The 16761-nt window shown below is 42.4% G+C and overlaps 1 protein-coding gene and 1 long non-coding RNA gene across 20 annotated transcripts in view; one reads left to right on the top strand and one right to left on the bottom strand.

Moving 5' to 3' along the window:
* RAI1 (retinoic acid induced 1) overlaps positions 1 to 16761 on the bottom strand; it is a 305090-nt gene that overhangs the window by 43508 nt on the left and 244821 nt on the right. The gene's annotated exons all lie outside the window — the stretch shown is intronic.
* Positions 9520 to 16761, top strand: part of LOC140530986 (uncharacterized) — a 202907-nt gene continuing 195665 nt past the window's right edge. For all 12 annotated transcript variants that reach the window (XR_011976214.1, XR_011976223.1, XR_011976219.1 and 9 more), the window contains exon 1: positions 9520 to 10594. This is a non-coding gene — a long non-coding RNA (uncharacterized lncRNA). The remainder of the gene's footprint in view (positions 10595 to 16761) is intronic.

Below are 16761 nucleotides of genomic sequence, written 5' to 3'. Positions count from 1 at the left end.
TTACAAATCCCCTTATGGTGTATCACCCCACAATGGCTGTCCACTTTGCCTACCCTTAGTCCTGGCTGCTCCCTATACAAAGACTGGACTACAGCCAAACCGAACATGTCTTGTCCTTGCCCACCCCTGCGCAATTTCTTAGATCATGACCAGGATCATGACATCACAGAATTTGGAACCAGAAGCAACCTTAGAGATCATCTGGTTCAATTTCTTCACTATACAAATAAGGTAACTCCCACCTCAATCTCTAGGCCTCGGTCTCCACATTTATAAAATGACCAAATGGGGATTCTTAACCAAGTTCATGAACTTGTTTTTTAAAATATAATTTTACAACAATATTTCAATATAATTGGTTTCCTCTGTTTGTTATTTTATATATTTAAAAATATTATTCTGGGAAAGGACCTATAGGTTTCACCAGACTGTCAAAGAAGCCCATGGCACAAAAAATATTAAGAAATTCTGGATTAAATGATCTCCAAGGTCTCTTGTATTTAGAACATTCTGAGTCTGAGTTTACAGAATGTCCTCCTTTGTCTCTGCCTGTTAAAATTTTATCCATCATTCAAGGACCAGCTCAAACACTACTTCCTCAACGGAGCTTTCTCGATCACTGAAGCTGGAAGTGCTCTCTTCTTCTACTAAGCTCTTATGGCACTTAATTGTCTGTGCTGTATTTAAGGAAATGGTTTATTTTTGTGAATTTGGGGAGGGCGGTATGACTTACGAATGGGTGGAAATAGTACGAATTTTCAACTATGGGGCTGTCCTACTGGGAAAGCCATATAAATTGTGGGCTATGAATACAATGTAATATTATACCATAAGAAATGATGAAATGGACAATTTCAGAGCAAAATGGGAAGATTTTTACGAACTGATGCAGAGTGAAGTGAGCAGAACTACTTTGAAAAATTTTCAAAGTGATCAACTGAACTGAAAAACCACAAATTCTAAAGAAAGTTGAAACATTATTCACCTCTTGAAAACCACAACAAAAAATTAAAATATATTCCCATTTTTTAGGTTCTAGGAACCATGTCTCTATAGATTGTGTATATTACCCTCTTTCCCTTCACTGACAAGAAGTGGTATAGGATAAGAGAAGACTGAGTAGTAATATGGGTGGAACCTATCATAGCATTTAAAGGTTTCCTACTTCGATAAAAATGGAATTGAAAAGGTATAACAATGAACTCAAAGACCTAGTGGGTGAATAACAAAATTAGCGTGGGCGTGGGAGTGTTCTGGGAACAAAGAAATTTTCATCTGGGTTCAAGAGGAAGATGGATGGCCTGGTGAGCATCATGATGGGGGAAGGTAGGCCCAGGGAACTTGAGGCAGATAATCTACATTAGGGCACTAGTTTAGGACCACCTAGCATGGGGCATTTAATCACAGATCAAATGACCTCATTTCATTATATTATTTTGGATAATTCTTATTTATTTTGTAAATATAAGACCTAGAAAAGGCTCCTGTAGTCTGGAGTTTGTGGAGGTAGAAGATGGAAGAAAAAAAGGGAAGTGGGTGCCTGCAACTAGACTCCCCCCAAAATGGACTGAACACTGGGCCACCTCAGACATTTAGTACCTGTGTGACCTTGGGCAAATCACTTAACCTCCATCTCCCTCAGCTTCCTCAACTTCAACATGGGGATAATAACAGCACCTACTTTCTGGGGTTGTTGTAAGGATCAAATGAGATAATATTTACAAAGGACTTGCCTGGAACATACTAGTAACTATATAAATGACAGGCATTATTATCATTATTCTTAGCTACAACTAGGCACCCAGTTGTGGTGGCAATCAGAAAGGGGTCAAGAAATTAAAGTCTGGGTGCTGTAATTCTTTGAACTTGGAGCCAAACCAATTCAGGGGCCAGGGAGGTCCAGGAGTTCAGGAATTAGGAAAGTTTAGAAAAGAGTGAAAGGTTTACAAACTATATCTAAAGGGAGAACACACATGGAATAGTCAATAACCAAAGATAAAATAGCTGATTTTGATTACAATGAAATTGAAAAACTTTTGTGAAAACAAAATCAATGCAGCTAAAATAAGAATGAAAACTGTTGGGTGGGAAAAACATCTTTCTATCAATTATCTTTGATATGAATTTGTTATTTCAAATGTATAGGATATTAGCACAAATGTTAGAGACATTCTCCCAAAGATGTGTTCAAAGAATGGGAACTCAAAAGAATTGCAAATTATTATTATTAATTTCTGGTTGTTGTCTTTCATCTTTAAAGAGGACCAAAATGACATTACCATTGTAAAGTGAAATTTCAGTGTGTCCAACTGTGGCTGATCAGACCAATACAAACTCGGAATCTTCTACCACAGTTTGGGCACAGGTAGTCCATGTGAATATTTGGGGTGGATATCCCAAATTTGCGCGTCCTGCATTTACTTTGTGCTGTCTCAATTCTGCTTTGCTCAAAGAGCACAGCAAATTATTTACAACCATATCAACGACTGCTCCAAATCACTGGTAACACAAGAAACACATATCCAAACAACTCTGAGGTTTTTCTTACAGCCAGCAAATTGACAAAGATGGCAAAATATGGAAAGAACCAAATTTGGAAGAGCTTTGGAAAGACGGGCACACTGTTGATGGAGCTGTGAATTAGTCTGGTCATATTGGAAAATAATTTGGAATTATGCTACAAAAAGTTACTAAAATGTCCATGCCCTTTGAACCAGAAATACTAGCTATAGGAATATACAGCCCTAAGTAGGTCAAATACAGAAAGGTTTCATCTACACTGAAATGTTCACAGTAGCACTTTTTGTGATACAAAAGAAGTGGAAACAAAATAGACACCCATTCTTTAGGGGGATGGCTAAACAAACTATGATTTATGGATATAATGCTACTTCACTTTGATGAACAATGAATATGGAGAATCTAGAGAAGCCGGAGCAGAATTGCATGAATTGATATAAAGTGAAATATGAAGAACTAGAAAAATATACACTATAACTACAACAGTGTAAACGGAAAGAAAAACAACCCCCACCATCCCTCCCACTAAACTGAACTCTGTGTAACTATATTAACCAACACTGACCCTGGAAATGTTCAGAAAAATGCACCATTCCATCTCACAATCAGATTGGCAAAGATGACAAAAAGGTGAGACGGCAACTGTTGGGGCGGGGTACTGTTTGGAGGAAATCATGACCCACTATCAGTGAAGCTATGAATCTCTCCAGCCATTCTGAAAAGCAATTTGGAACTATGCCTCAAAAGTCATTAAATGGTGAATACCCTTTGATGACCCAGCAATACCACTACTAGGGCTATACCCTAAATAGATCAAGGAAAGGAAAAGGCCCCATAGGTAAAAAATATTTTATAGCAGCTCTTTTTATAGTAGCAAAAAACTGGAAACCAGCAGTGTGCCCATCAACTGGAGAATGGCTGCACAAATTATGGTATATCTATGTGATGGAGTATTACTGTAACTTACGAAATGATGAAAAGGATGGTTTTGGAGAAACTTGCGAAGACATATATGAACCGATATGGAATGAAGTTAACAGAACAAGGACAATAACCTTTACAATAACAATAATAACATTGTAAAGAAAACCAACTTTTGAAACAGATAACAAACTCTAATTAATGAAATGGCAAATCATTAACTCCAGAAGACACATGACAATGCATGCTACCCATTTCCTGGCGTTGACGTAAAGGATTCAAGATGAAGAATGCGATCGACATTTCTGGATATGTCTCATGTGGGAATTTGTTCTGCCTGACTATAATTATTTTTACAAGATTTTAGATTTTGTTTTGCTTTTCAAATGGGAGGTGAGAAGGTGGGAGGGAAAATATGGTTAAGGATAGGGACCTACCTCCAAAGAGAGAAGAAAACGGAAGGTAGGTCAGAAGGAATTACAGACAAGCAGGATGGCTTTGAAAGTCACATGCTATATTTATTATATGCTTTAAAAAAGAAGCAAATTCTACATAACTGAGATTTGTAATTTCATGTATAACATATACGTAAATGTTAATTTTATTTGGTGCTTTTAAAGTTCTGAATAAAAATAAAGTTAAAAAAATGTACCTCCTCTTCTTTGGAGAGATAGGGGACTATGCACGCATGCATATAATTCAGGGTGGAATATTACATATGTTATCATACACAGTTGATGTATTGGTCGGTTTTGCTGAGCTGCTTTTGAGAATCTTTGTTACAAGGAATCACATGTGGAATTAGAGGAGGGAGAATTTGGAAATTAAGGTGATGCAAAAACAAAGGATATGAATTGAATAAGTGGATTTTTTTTTAAAAGGAAGAAGAAAGGAATGGTGAAAGGTGGAAAAAAAAGAAATAATGAAAGGTGAAAGTCCCAAAGGCAGAGGTTATGCTTCCTGGGGGAGGAGTTTGTGGTCCAGAGAAGCTCATTTTTTAGGCCCAAGGCCCAGAGTGGAATCTTTGACACTGGTTCATTCAGCACTTCACATATTTTTCTTTGTCTTGCAGCTAGGTTTTCATATGTGTACATCCTGTTTTCTCTTCCTTAGACTGTAAGATCCTGGAGAGCAGAGAATTATCAATGCCTTCATAAAGAAGTCTTAGGGAGTTGTGGGAGGCAAAGAGTGGCTTGTCCAGGCTCACATAAGCTATTAAGTGTCAGAAGTACATTGGAACTCAGGTCGTCTTGACTCCTAGGCCTGGACTCTACTACTCCACATGCCTTTAGATTTTGCCTTATATTTCTGCATTCTTTCTAGCATCTTACATAATGTCTTAAGGAGTCATTAAAGTATGGAATCCTAGAATGTCAGAGCTGGGAGAGTCCAATCTCAGGGGCAGCTAGGTGATACAGTGGATAAAGTGCTGGGTCTCGGGTCAGGGAGACTCACTCTTCTTAATTTCAAATCTGACCTCAGACACTTAGTACCTACATGATCCTGGACATCTCTTAACCCTATTTGCCTCAGTTTCTTCAAACTCACTCAGTTTCTTCAAATCCCAAATGAGATCATAGAGAATCCAACACTACTGAAACAACTGGACAAAATCCAATCTACTCTCGACAGGGTGGAAACTTAGAGCCAAAAAGAAGGCCTGCCTGAAGTTGCAAAATAATCATTGATGAATTGTTCTTTTAGAAATCTCTTAAGAATTTATTATTGGAGGAGGGAGAGAAAAAACAGAATTATAAAGGACAGTATACTCAATAAACTCATTTACAAGGAGAATTACACGACAAATTTAGGATCTGGATAGCCTGATTTATTTTTTTTTCTTTTCCACTGAAGAAGGAGATTCAAATAACCATCCCAACTAGTAACTTGTGTCTGTCCTCTCTAGCTTTCCCACCACTAAACAAGCCTTTGCTCCACATGAGGCTTGAATGGACCTTTGGAGGGGAATGAATTCTTATCATTCCCCCAAAAAGCATCCTCAGGAAGGGCACAGATCCCAAACTAATGATGACCCTTGGGGGGAAGATGACCATTTCTCTCTGGAAGGTCGGGTCAGGGTGATCTGTTCATGTTTTGGTCGAAAGAGAAAATATTTACACTTGGTTTGTTGATTTTTTGCTGTGATGAACAACTGTTCAATTTTTCCTTTCTCTGAAACAGCCGTGAAGTTTGTATTGAAGTGGAGGAGGAGGCATGGGAATCTTGCCTGTTCTAAAAACAACACACACACGCACACACACGCACACACACGCACACACGCAAATACACACACACGCACATGCACACACACATGCACACACACATACACACACTCACACACATACACACACAAATACACGCACACACGCACACACACATACACACACAAATACACACATACACACACTCACACACATACACACACACACACACCTCACTCCCATTTTAAACGACATTCATTTTCTATAGTGGCTGTTTTCAGGTTCAGAATGATTTGTGTGCTATGGATTGCTTTCCCCAGCCAAGAGCCAAAGGGATATTCCTTTCTCTCTCACCCCTTAAGTTTTACCTTGAACTGTGTTGACCTTTATGCTACCAGACTTTCTTCCAGAACATTCCACTCCCCCCCCCCCCACTAGTTTTCAATTGCCTCATCATTTGAGAGGAGAAAGTGCTTTTTCTACAGCAAAGTCATCTGACTTGGTCTGACCCCAAAGATGATTCGTTTGGGAAAGTCTAAGGAAAAGACCGTGCTGTTTCTGAGGCATGACTACACAAAGAATTATGAGCCTTTTTTTTTCTGTCCTGGACAGAAAAGTGAATTTTGAAACAAAGTCCAAAGCACAACAGAATAAACTATAAGGACCTAACTTTTAACACATGACCTGGGAGACTGGCTCAGTATGTATAGGGGTGTGGTAGGGTTGTGGGGCGGAGAGAAGAATGAAGTCTCAGAGAATGGCCTTAGGTTCAGACTTTATGTGACTTGCCTATGGTCATATGAACTAGTAAAGGTCAGAAGGGTCTTCATGACTTTGGCCTAACACTGTATATTCACTATATTGCACTGCTTTCAGGCACATAAAAGGGCTCAATAATTTGTATGAACATCCTACCGATCCACAGATTTAAGAGAGGAACGATGTGACTGGCTTCCTGACCTGTGTGTTCAGTTTTTTCAGTTGTGTCTGATTCCCTGCCACCCCATTTGCAATTTCATTGACAAAGATACCAGATTGGTTTGCCATTTCCTTTTCCAACTCATTTTACCAATGAGGAAACTGAGGCAAACAGGGTTAAGTGACTTTCCCATGGATAACAGCTACTGACTGAGGCTAGATTTGAACTCAGGGAGATGAGTCTTCCTGGCTCCACGTCTGGGACTCTCTCCACCATGCCACCTTGTTGCCCTACAGTTGCATCTTGCTTCTATGTCCCTCTAACTTTAATGCTTAGGTCATTTCAACCCCTACTTGCAGCTTCAGTACTTCCCCAGACTCTGAAATCAAACCTGGCCATTCCAGAGGGAACAGGAAGCTTAAGTCAGCCTTTCAACTTTAAATATTTCTGTAATTAAGACACTCTCTTGTCCCTCTGGGTAAAAGTCTCTGACGTGGTTCTCTGTCCCAGTGTGCACCCCATGACTGTGCCCTGCTCTCCCCTTCAGCCTTCCCTGAGACTGAAGTCCTGGAAATGAACATGAGTTCCCAATACTTGGGCCCAGCTCCCTGAAGAGAGGCCCTACCTCTCTTCCCCAACCTGGGCCTCAGCCTATTGCATACAACATGCAACTCTCACTACACCATCTGACTGGACCTCCTCCACTGCTTGTTCTGTCCTGTCTCCTGGCCTCAAGTCATCTCCCAGCTGGCCCGTCCTACTGTTTGCAAGAATCTCAGTTATGACAATTGGTCAGCCTTGGGAACCATTTTCAGTTTCTTTTTTTTCAGGAAAAACAAATCTGTTCAATTCCTTTGGCATTAGCAGGGCAGTGACACTGACCTGGGAGCAGGATGTCTGTTGCCACCATATACAGCTGTATGACTTTGGGCAAGTTACTTAATCTCTATGAGCTTCAGTTTTCTCCTCCATAAAATGGGGAATAAAAAAATACTTTCATCGCCTAACTCAGGAATCATTGCCTAACTAGAGAATCAAATGAGTTAATGTGGAAGAACTGTATGAACATGAAGGGCAATCATCAACATGATGCCTGACAGCTAACATGTACATAGGTAGTATTTGTACGGTGATCAGAACAGTGCTGGCACACAGGAGGTACTTCATAAATGCTTGCTCCCTCCAATGGGGATACTAATGCCTGCAGTACTTTTTTACAATATTGGTGGAAGGTACCGATGTAATGTGATAAGTCAAATATTTTGCAAATATCCGCTTTATTATAATTTTTACACATATCATTTCACAAATGAGGAAACTGAGGTCTGTGGAGGGGAAGCAACTTGCTCAGGCCACACAACAGTTAAATGGTAGAGGAGGGACTTGAGTCCAAAACCTCCTGGTTCCAAGTTAATCAATTAATCAATGAGCACTTATTAAGTGTCTGCTATGCTAGATATTGTGCTAGCTGATGAGGTCAACCTGGAAGCCACTGTGGACACCATCCTAGGCAAAATACAGTCAGAATATGACTATAAAGTGAGTTCTTGGCATTTGAAGACAGTTCTAACTTGTGAGACACAGGAAAGACAAAGTTTAAACAAAACTTAGAGTTAAAAATTAAAGGTGATTAGGTGGCACAGTGGTAGAGTGTTGGACTTGAAATCAGGAAGACCTGAGTTCAAATCCAGCCTAGGACTAAGAGACCAAGTGTATTACTCTGGCACATCACAACCTCTATCAGCTTCAGTTCTCTCATCTGTAAAATGGTGATCATAACAGCTCCTCATTCCTAGGGTCCTGATAAGGGTAAAATGAGACAATATTTGTAAAGTGCTTTACCAAACCTTTTGAGGCTATATTTATTCTAGTTGTTAAAAAGGAATTTAGAGTTCATATATATCTTTAGGTAAGGAAACTGAGACCTGGAGAGGTGATAATAGTTTGCCTGGAGTCATGTATCAATAATGGGAGAGCAGGCTACTTTCCACAGCAGTGACAAAGTATCCTCGGGTTATACAAAATTTTCATCTTGGTGTGGAGTCTTCCCACCTATCTTTACAATCTTAGATCGTATTACTTCCTTTCCTACACTATTTCAATCCAACTGGCCTGCTAGGTATTCTTCATAAATGACATTCTATCTCTTGCCTCAATACCTTTGCCCAGGCTGTGCCTCATGTCTTCTTTGTAGAATACCAAGCTGACTGCCTCTGAGCACAGCTTGGAGAGAAAATACTTATTACATGAGGGGTCTCCTGATCCCCAGTGGTTGCTACACTGTTTTTTGAAATTACTTTGTATTTGTTTATCCGAATACCTGAAGCAGCATAGCCAGCCTCAAAGCCAGGAAGACATGGGTTCATGACAATTACTGGCTGTGCGACCCTGGGCAAGTCATTTAACTTCTCTGTGCTCTCAGTTACTCTCTATGACTATAAGTTGCAGAGAAGGTGCTGACCTGCATTAGCGAAGGATGTTTCTCATTTGAGAGTTCCCTACACCACAGATCTAGTCCTTATCTCTGTACACACATGTAGACAGAGATACTTTTCCCCAGAGTTTGCAGATGACATCATGTTTGCTGATTGTATCTTGCAAAATCTCTTAAATGAGATTCATAACCCCCCAGAAGTGTGTCCAAACTATCCACATTAAAAAAAAGGATGAAAAATATCTATCGTCTAGACTATGATATACAGTTGGAGAACCTTTAAAGCTCATTCATCAGAAGGTACCTAGACACATTTAAATGTAAGTATATATTTGGCAGACAATGAAAATGGACAACAAGCTAGGGTAGGGATTTTTTAAGGACCTACTATGTGGTAGGCACTGTGCTACATACTTTATAATTGTCTCATTTAGTCATCTGCACCACCTAGCTGCCTCTTTTAAATAATTTATATAACAATTTAAGGTTTACAAAGCACTTTATGAATATTATCTAATTTTATCCTCACAACATCTTTGGGAGGTAGGTGCTGTTATTATTCCCATTTTACAGATGAGGAAACTGAGACAAACAGGTTAAGTGATTTGTCCAAGGCTATACAGCTGGTAAGTGTCTGAGGATGGATTTGAACTTGTCTTCCTGACTCTAAATTCACTACTCCATTTACTATGCCAATTTGTTTTGGAGAAACTTCAAAGCTTTTTTTTCTTTTCTTTTCTTTTCTTTTTTTTTTAATGACTGAACTTCAGCCCGAAACAAAGGCCCGTCTTTTTTGGATGATTGCTGTATGGCTTTTGAGTCACAGAATGCTCTGAAAAGGGGAAGTTGACACTGACCCAGAAAATAATGGGAAGGAATGGTATGTGTGCATAGGCTGCAACTTTTGAGTGAAAAAGAAGATGGTTTGGTCATTTGGTAAGAGTGAGGGATAATCCAGGGAAAGTTCTCCGACTGGGGTCTTCCTGATGTCCGGAAATTGTGAAGAAGGCCTCAAGCAGAGTGACTGGACCTCTTATGGTAAAGGGGAGGAAATGGGCAGGAGTCTCACAGGATAGGCAGGCATGGACTGGCTATAGTCTCTATATTATTAGAAGGGAAGCTTTTTTAGGGTGGGGTTTGTTTCATTTATTGAATTTGTACCTGGCATTTCATAGTTATTTAATAAATGTTCATTGGTTGATTATTGGGGAAAACACTGACATCAGTGTGACTATAGTCCTGTTGGAGCCTGGATATTTTAAAGGGGCTAGAACATACTCAAGTTCTGGACGAATGTTCCTCTTAGGTTGCCATGTGGAGACAGGAAAAGCAGGAAATGCCGAAGTCAGGGCTCTCATAGCAACAGCGGCCTCCACATACGTTGTGGTCCTGATTACCAAGTAGCCCATCAAAGCCTGGGTCACCATACTGTACTGTATATATGTAGATACACACGTCATGGAGATAAATTAATGTAAATCAACTTGAATGCCTACATTTCCTGGCTGGCTGCAGGCCTGCTTTTAGCATTTCAGGCTGGGAACATGGTTGGCAAGATTCATCCTGTGGGTTGGCCCCTTTTGCTCCACAAACATTCAGGTATGTGACCTTGAAATGTTCCTGTCTCTTACACTGGTCAAGGGTTTGGTTTTTTTTTTTACTGAAACTGTATGAACAAGGAGTAATTGAGAGAGGGCTGAGATAGGGAAAGTCCCAAACTCACCCTCGAAAGGAAAAGTCTATTTTAGTTGGACCTGAAGCTTTTTTTCTTTTTTCAGTGAAGTAAACTGGAGGGGATATGGGAGAGGAAAAAAAGCAAATCAACTTTTTGGGAAATAAAAAGAGATTAGTCTGGATCTACTTAGGAATGACTGCTTTTTCAACTGTTCCCTTTTGCTTGGATTTAACATGTACTGAGGCGAGGGCTGTGGACAGGAGGAGAAGGGATTTGTGGTTGGAGGGGGAAGGCTTTCAAGGCTGAGAAAGATCTTCTGGGCCTGTTTGCTACCCTCCTAGGTACAGTTAAAGGAGCCACACTTGGGAGCAAAGAGTAAATCTTAAGGCTGGTGACCAAAGGGAAGAAAGGTTATATCCTACTTAAATACCTTGGCAAACTGACTTTGTTGCTTCCCTGGCCCTAAGGAAGGAATTTTCTCTCTCTCTCTCTCTCTCTCTCTCTCTCTCTCTCTCTCTCTCTCTCTCTCTCTCTCTCTCTCTCTCCTCTCTCTCCCTGTCTCTCACATTTAAAATTTACTCCCTCCCCCAAAAATACAACATTTTCACATCTATTTTCTCATTTTGTATCTTCAACATATCCAAGTCAGTTACATAGGATAATTATCTTTATTCCTTTCGGGCAGAACATGAGGACACTGAAGTCCAAAGAAGAACCCTGCCTTAAGTCACCCAGCTATCTAGTGGAAAAATCAGAACAAGGACCCAGATCCTAGGTCTTGTGCCTCAGTCTTGGTGCTTCTCCATCAGACCACAGAGAGTCTGATTAAAGTTCTCATCTCACTAAAGTCCAGGAGTCAGGGCCAGTAGGTGTAGGTCTCCCCAAACTGATGTGTGTGTGTGTGTTTTGTGTGTGTTGTATGTGTTGTGTGTGTAGGGGGGGGGGTTTCATGAGGCATCCATTTATTTCCATTACCCCTCCAGCTTCCCACACAGACTCAGCCTCCTAGGGCTTTCCCACACATGGTGGTGCTGGCCTGAGTTTCACCTCAGCCTGTGCCCCAGATGTATTCAACAGCTTTTTTTTTTCTTTTGGGAAACAGAGTGATATCTGAAGCCTGTGTTGGCCTTCCTCACAGTGACCTCTCCACCCTGCGGTCTGGTTTCTGGCAGGACTGCAGGCCTCCAGCACAATAGAAGGGGATTTGGCGAGGAAGGAAATTCACATAGGGAACTTCCCCCCTCTCCCCCTCCGTGCACCAGACATCTAGAGAAGGACATGGTTTTTATTATGAAGGGTGGTTTTAGAATGCCAGCAGACAAAGCTCCAAGTCCTTCAGCTGCCTCGGCATGAATCAAGGCAGGCATGGGAGAAATGTGGAAATGTCAGAAATGGGGAAAGCCAAAAACAAAATGGCAGGCCAATGCTATCAGCTCCTGGTTCTGTATTCATTCCACAGCTAAATGAGTCTTCACTGAGATACAAACTTAGACCCATTGCCCCAGTTGAATCTCCACCTCCTGTGACTCAGACCCTGTGGAAAGGCCTCTTCATCTTTGCTCCCCTAAACTTGTCCCCTCCCCAACAGCAGGGGTACCCCAGAAATTCTTCAGTCCTTTAGGGACCCTCGACCACTGAGCCCTTTATAACCACCCCCATCGCCTCCCTAAAAGGACTGTTCTCTTCATGCAGAGTAAACCTAATGGTTTCTCCAGAGGAAGTTTTGACAGCAGGGCTGGTTTAAGGGGGAAACTTTAAAACCATTACTGCTCAGTTAATGGCACTGGTAGTACTGACTGAAATTAAGATTCCAGTTGTGTGGATGTGTCCCACCACCTTCTTCCTCATTCCTCAGGCTGTTCTTTCTCGCTTGTCTTATCCCAGGCCCAGCTCAGACCTTCTTCCCCCACCCTTTTTTGGCAAGTTTTTTACTTATCAGTACATCCTTTGGAAGGCAAGTGAAGGCACCCAGCCATCCAGCCGAGTGGAAGAAGGACTTTCCCTTCCCTGTTAATGCTCAAAAATGGTCCCATGTAGGCATCTGTAGGGCCCAAGAGGTCCTCAGTAAAGGGAGGGGTTGAGTAGAAGGAGGGGTGGCTCTGGCAGGGGAGATAGATGTGCTGTTGCCTAGGAGGCAAGGACAAAAGCAGAGCTCACTTGCAGGTGGTGGCATTAGAGTGGTGGATTCTCTCCATCCCTTTGATAACTTCTGTCTTCTTTATGCCCAAGCAGTTTTCCCAGGGCAGCCCCTAGCATCTCTTCCTCAGAGCCAAGATATTTCCCTCTAGCTAATAACTGACAACTCTGTTTATGTCTCCCCATAATTCTCTGGTTTTATGCTTCCCCCCCTCCCCGGGCCATTAAACTCTGTGCCAAAGGCTGTGAGACTCTCCTCCCCTTCCTCCACCTTTCCTTTGATGTCCTCTAGGCCCCATGGACCCTGCAAGTAGTTTCTTGCCTCTGTAGAGACAGGCTCTCAGCTCTTTCTCCGTCTCTCAGCTCAGAGATCAACCTGTTCCACCCTAGACACTTTTCCTCCTTCTTTGCTAGTGGTCTCTTCCAGAGAAGGACAGACACTGTGCAATCAGCCCTCTCCTCTAGTCCACTGGGCCTCTGCCTTCCCTCCTTCCCTAGTGCCTTAGGGACACTCCCATAGGGAGCTCTAGTCCCAAATCTTCGGCTGACAACATTAGCATTCCCACTGGTTTCCTAATTCTTCCCCTCAGGGCTGGCCGACCGATGGGCTGAGGAGTTGACTCTCCACATGGAATAATTCAAAGGGTGCCCCAAGGGCTTCCTTCCACTGCTCCACAGCATCTCCCCATTGCCTACTGGGGGCAGGGGAAAGCTGAAATTATTCAGCACCCCCTGGGTTTTAAGGCATTTAAACATTTCCTCGGAGAGGTAGGTAATAGATTAGTCAGTGTTTGAACTGGGAAAGATCTCAGAGCTCAGTCTCATTTACAAAGGATGTACATATGTCCCAGAGAAAGGAAGACACTTGCCCCAAATCACACAATGACTTAGAGGCAGAATAATGACCAGGGCAGTGGAAGCAGCATTTGATTCAGAGTACAGGACCCGAGTTCAAATGGTACTTCTGGTACTATTTATGTGACATTGGACCAATCAACCTCTCTGGGACTCAGTTTCCTCATGTGTAAAATGGGGGGACTGGAAAAGATTATCTCTTAATCTCATATGGTCCCTTCCTATTCTAAATCTAAGCCCTGCCATCCAGTGAACCTAGGTCTACTGACCTGGTGTTCCTTCCCAATAAAGCATTGGACCTGAGGAAGATTTGAGTTCAAATTTAATCTCAAATACTCCCTAGCTGTGTGACCCTGAGCAAATCACTTAACCTCTGTCTGCCTCAGTTCCTCATATGAAAAATGGATGTGATAACAGCACGTACCTTCCAGGGTTGTTGTGTAGATCAAAGGAGTGGATATTTCTATGGCACTACGTAAGTGTTAGATATTATTACTTAGGAGCAGGGGCTTAGATAAAGGATAAGTAGGTTTTGGCATCATATAGCGTAGCGTAAAGAGTGCTGACCTTAGAGTCACAGGATGTGAGCTCAAATCCTAGTTCTGTCATGTATTACCTAAGAAACCTTGGGCAGGTCACTAAATCACTCTTTGGGCTTCAGTTTCCTCATCTAAAAAAAATTAAGGATTTGTTTTAGATGGTCTTTAAGGTCCCTTTCATCTGTAAGTTTGTGATCCTATGAAGAAAAGGTACTAGCAAAAGAATAGACCTTGGGTATACGAATGTTTGGCTGTCTTTCCTTTTTCGAGGGGGCGAGGAGATCAAGAGATGCTTTGGGATAAAGGAGAGTTAGCATGAGGACCCTGGGAGCACAATGGGGATGAGGCAGAGATAGCCAAAAGAGAGATGGGGGAAAGGCTGAGTCAGAATAATAGAAATGATAATAATTTACATGCATTAGTTCTTCAAAATGGGTGCTATTAATATTCCAGTTTTACAGATGAGGAAACTGAGACTAAAAGCAGTTATTGCTCCAATGTCCACGGTTGGCAAGTGTCTGCAGTGGGATCTGAACACTGGTTTTCCCAACTACAAGTTCCAGACACTATCTATTACTTCATGATGTTACTGCTAAAGACAAAATATGTATATTTTCTGAACATGCTGAGGGCTGGATCATTTATGCCCCTGTCTCTGGGTTTTTGTCTTTCCAAGGTGAGATCCTCAGAACAATCCATTGATTTCTTCCTTTTGGTTATTCCCCCTAGAATTTCTCCTTTTTACCTGCCAGGCAGGCAGAAAGAACACTGACCCTAGGTCAATCATGTCCTCATTCTGGCTCTCAGTTTCCTCTTTTGTAAAATGAGGGGAGTTCAATTAGATGATCTCAAAATCCTCTTTCACTTCTATCACTTGATATCAGATGTTGTGACTCTATGGAAAATTCCAGATTCAGCATCATGATTTCAAGAAATTTGGTTTAATTCAATATACATTTGAACTTCTATAAGGCCCGGTGACAGAAATAAACATGAATTAAGGTGGGGTTCCCTGCCTGGTACATTCAAGTGGGGAGTCTGGGAATGGAGAGAGTACAACCAATTGGAAGGCCTTGTCATCAAGGTTTCATAAAGGAAAGTATCTCTAGAGCTGGACCATGAAAAATGGGGAGGATTTGACCAGGCAGAGACAGAGCAATGTGATGGCCTTCCAGGTGTGGAGAACAGCTTGAACCACAGTGAGGAGGCAAGTCAGTGTGGGCCATAGTCCGGAGAATGGCACACAGAGCAGAAAGAGCTGGAAAGGGAGGCTGAGCGGATGCTGAATGAAGGAGAAGGGTAAGAGAAGCTTTAAGGTGGAAGGTACCTAAGGTTTGAGCATCTAAGCCTACATTCTTGTTTTATAGATGAAAAGGACAGGAGGGGACCTGGGGGAATGGGGTGGGGTGAGATTACACAGATGGCCAGTTCGTGGCAGAGAAAGAATTCAAACTGGGGTCCAGAACAAAATGTCAAATCTGATAGGAGAGCCAAAAAGGTGGCATGAGGGGTTTCTGATCAGGGCAAGGGATCGACCAGGTTCGAAGCTGTGCTTTGGGAAGGATTTGTCTCACCCATCCCAGTCCCCTTGGGGTACAGTCCTCACCAGCAAACTGACATCTAATGCTCCTGGGGCAACTGGGGGAAAACACAAATTTCCCTTTCCTGGGCTTGGGGAAGGAACTTCGAAGAAAGACTTCCTCCCACTCTCCTTTTCTTCCACTGTCTCTAAATTATTCCTGTTTACCTGGTTGAAGCTGATGCCCTCAGAACACAGCTCACGCCGGCACCCCCCCCCTCCGCCCCCCATTCTCCTGTGGAATTCAAGGCCGACGCTGGACAACACGTTTTTCCAGAACTAGGCTCACCTATCAGAGTGGGAGCTGTATCCTCCTTTGATATTTCTCCTCCATCCCTTGGGAAATCTGTCTCTCTCTTGCTGACATCCATCTTCTACTTCTCTTTTGTGAACACAGAGGCCAAGAATTCAATCCCTTCCATCCCCCCCCCCATGTCTGCCTTTCTTTGTCAGCCAGATCCCCCCTTTCCCCGCCCCCTTCCGTGTCCTGGACCCCCCTCCCCAGCCCTGTCTCCACTGCAGACCCCATGTTCTTTATGCAATGGCAAAACATTGTACTGTTTATCTCGAGCTTTAGTGCTGGCTGCTCGCTCCCTCACACGGGCACTTCTGCTCGCCTTATCATTATTTTTACCCCTTTAATTTCCTCCTGTAATCTCGCCTAGTCTCCTTGGTACCTGGTGATCGCACACATGCCTGACACTTGATTGCTTTCCTGCCCTGCCTGCCTGCCTGGTGCCTACTGGGTTGTTTTTTTCTTTTTTCCTTTTGAGTGTTTTTTATTTCTTCCTTCTAGCTTTCTCCTCCCCCCTCCCCTGTCTCTCTCTCTCTGTCTGTCTGTCTGTCTCTCTCTCTCTCTCTCTCTCTCTCTCTGTCTCTCTCTCTCTCCCCCACCCCCCCTCTCCCTGTCTCCTTCTCTCTCCCTCCCTCCCTCCCTCCCTCCCTCCCTCCCTCTCTCTCTCTCTCTCTCTCTCTCTCTCTC

This window comes from Notamacropus eugenii, chromosome 3, assembly GCF_028372415.1.
Source record: "Notamacropus eugenii isolate mMacEug1 chromosome 3, mMacEug1.pri_v2, whole genome shotgun sequence".
In the NCBI taxonomy this organism is placed as follows: domain Eukaryota; kingdom Metazoa; phylum Chordata; class Mammalia; order Diprotodontia; family Macropodidae; genus Notamacropus; species Notamacropus eugenii.
This window is presented reverse-complemented; position numbering and strand designations above follow the sequence as displayed.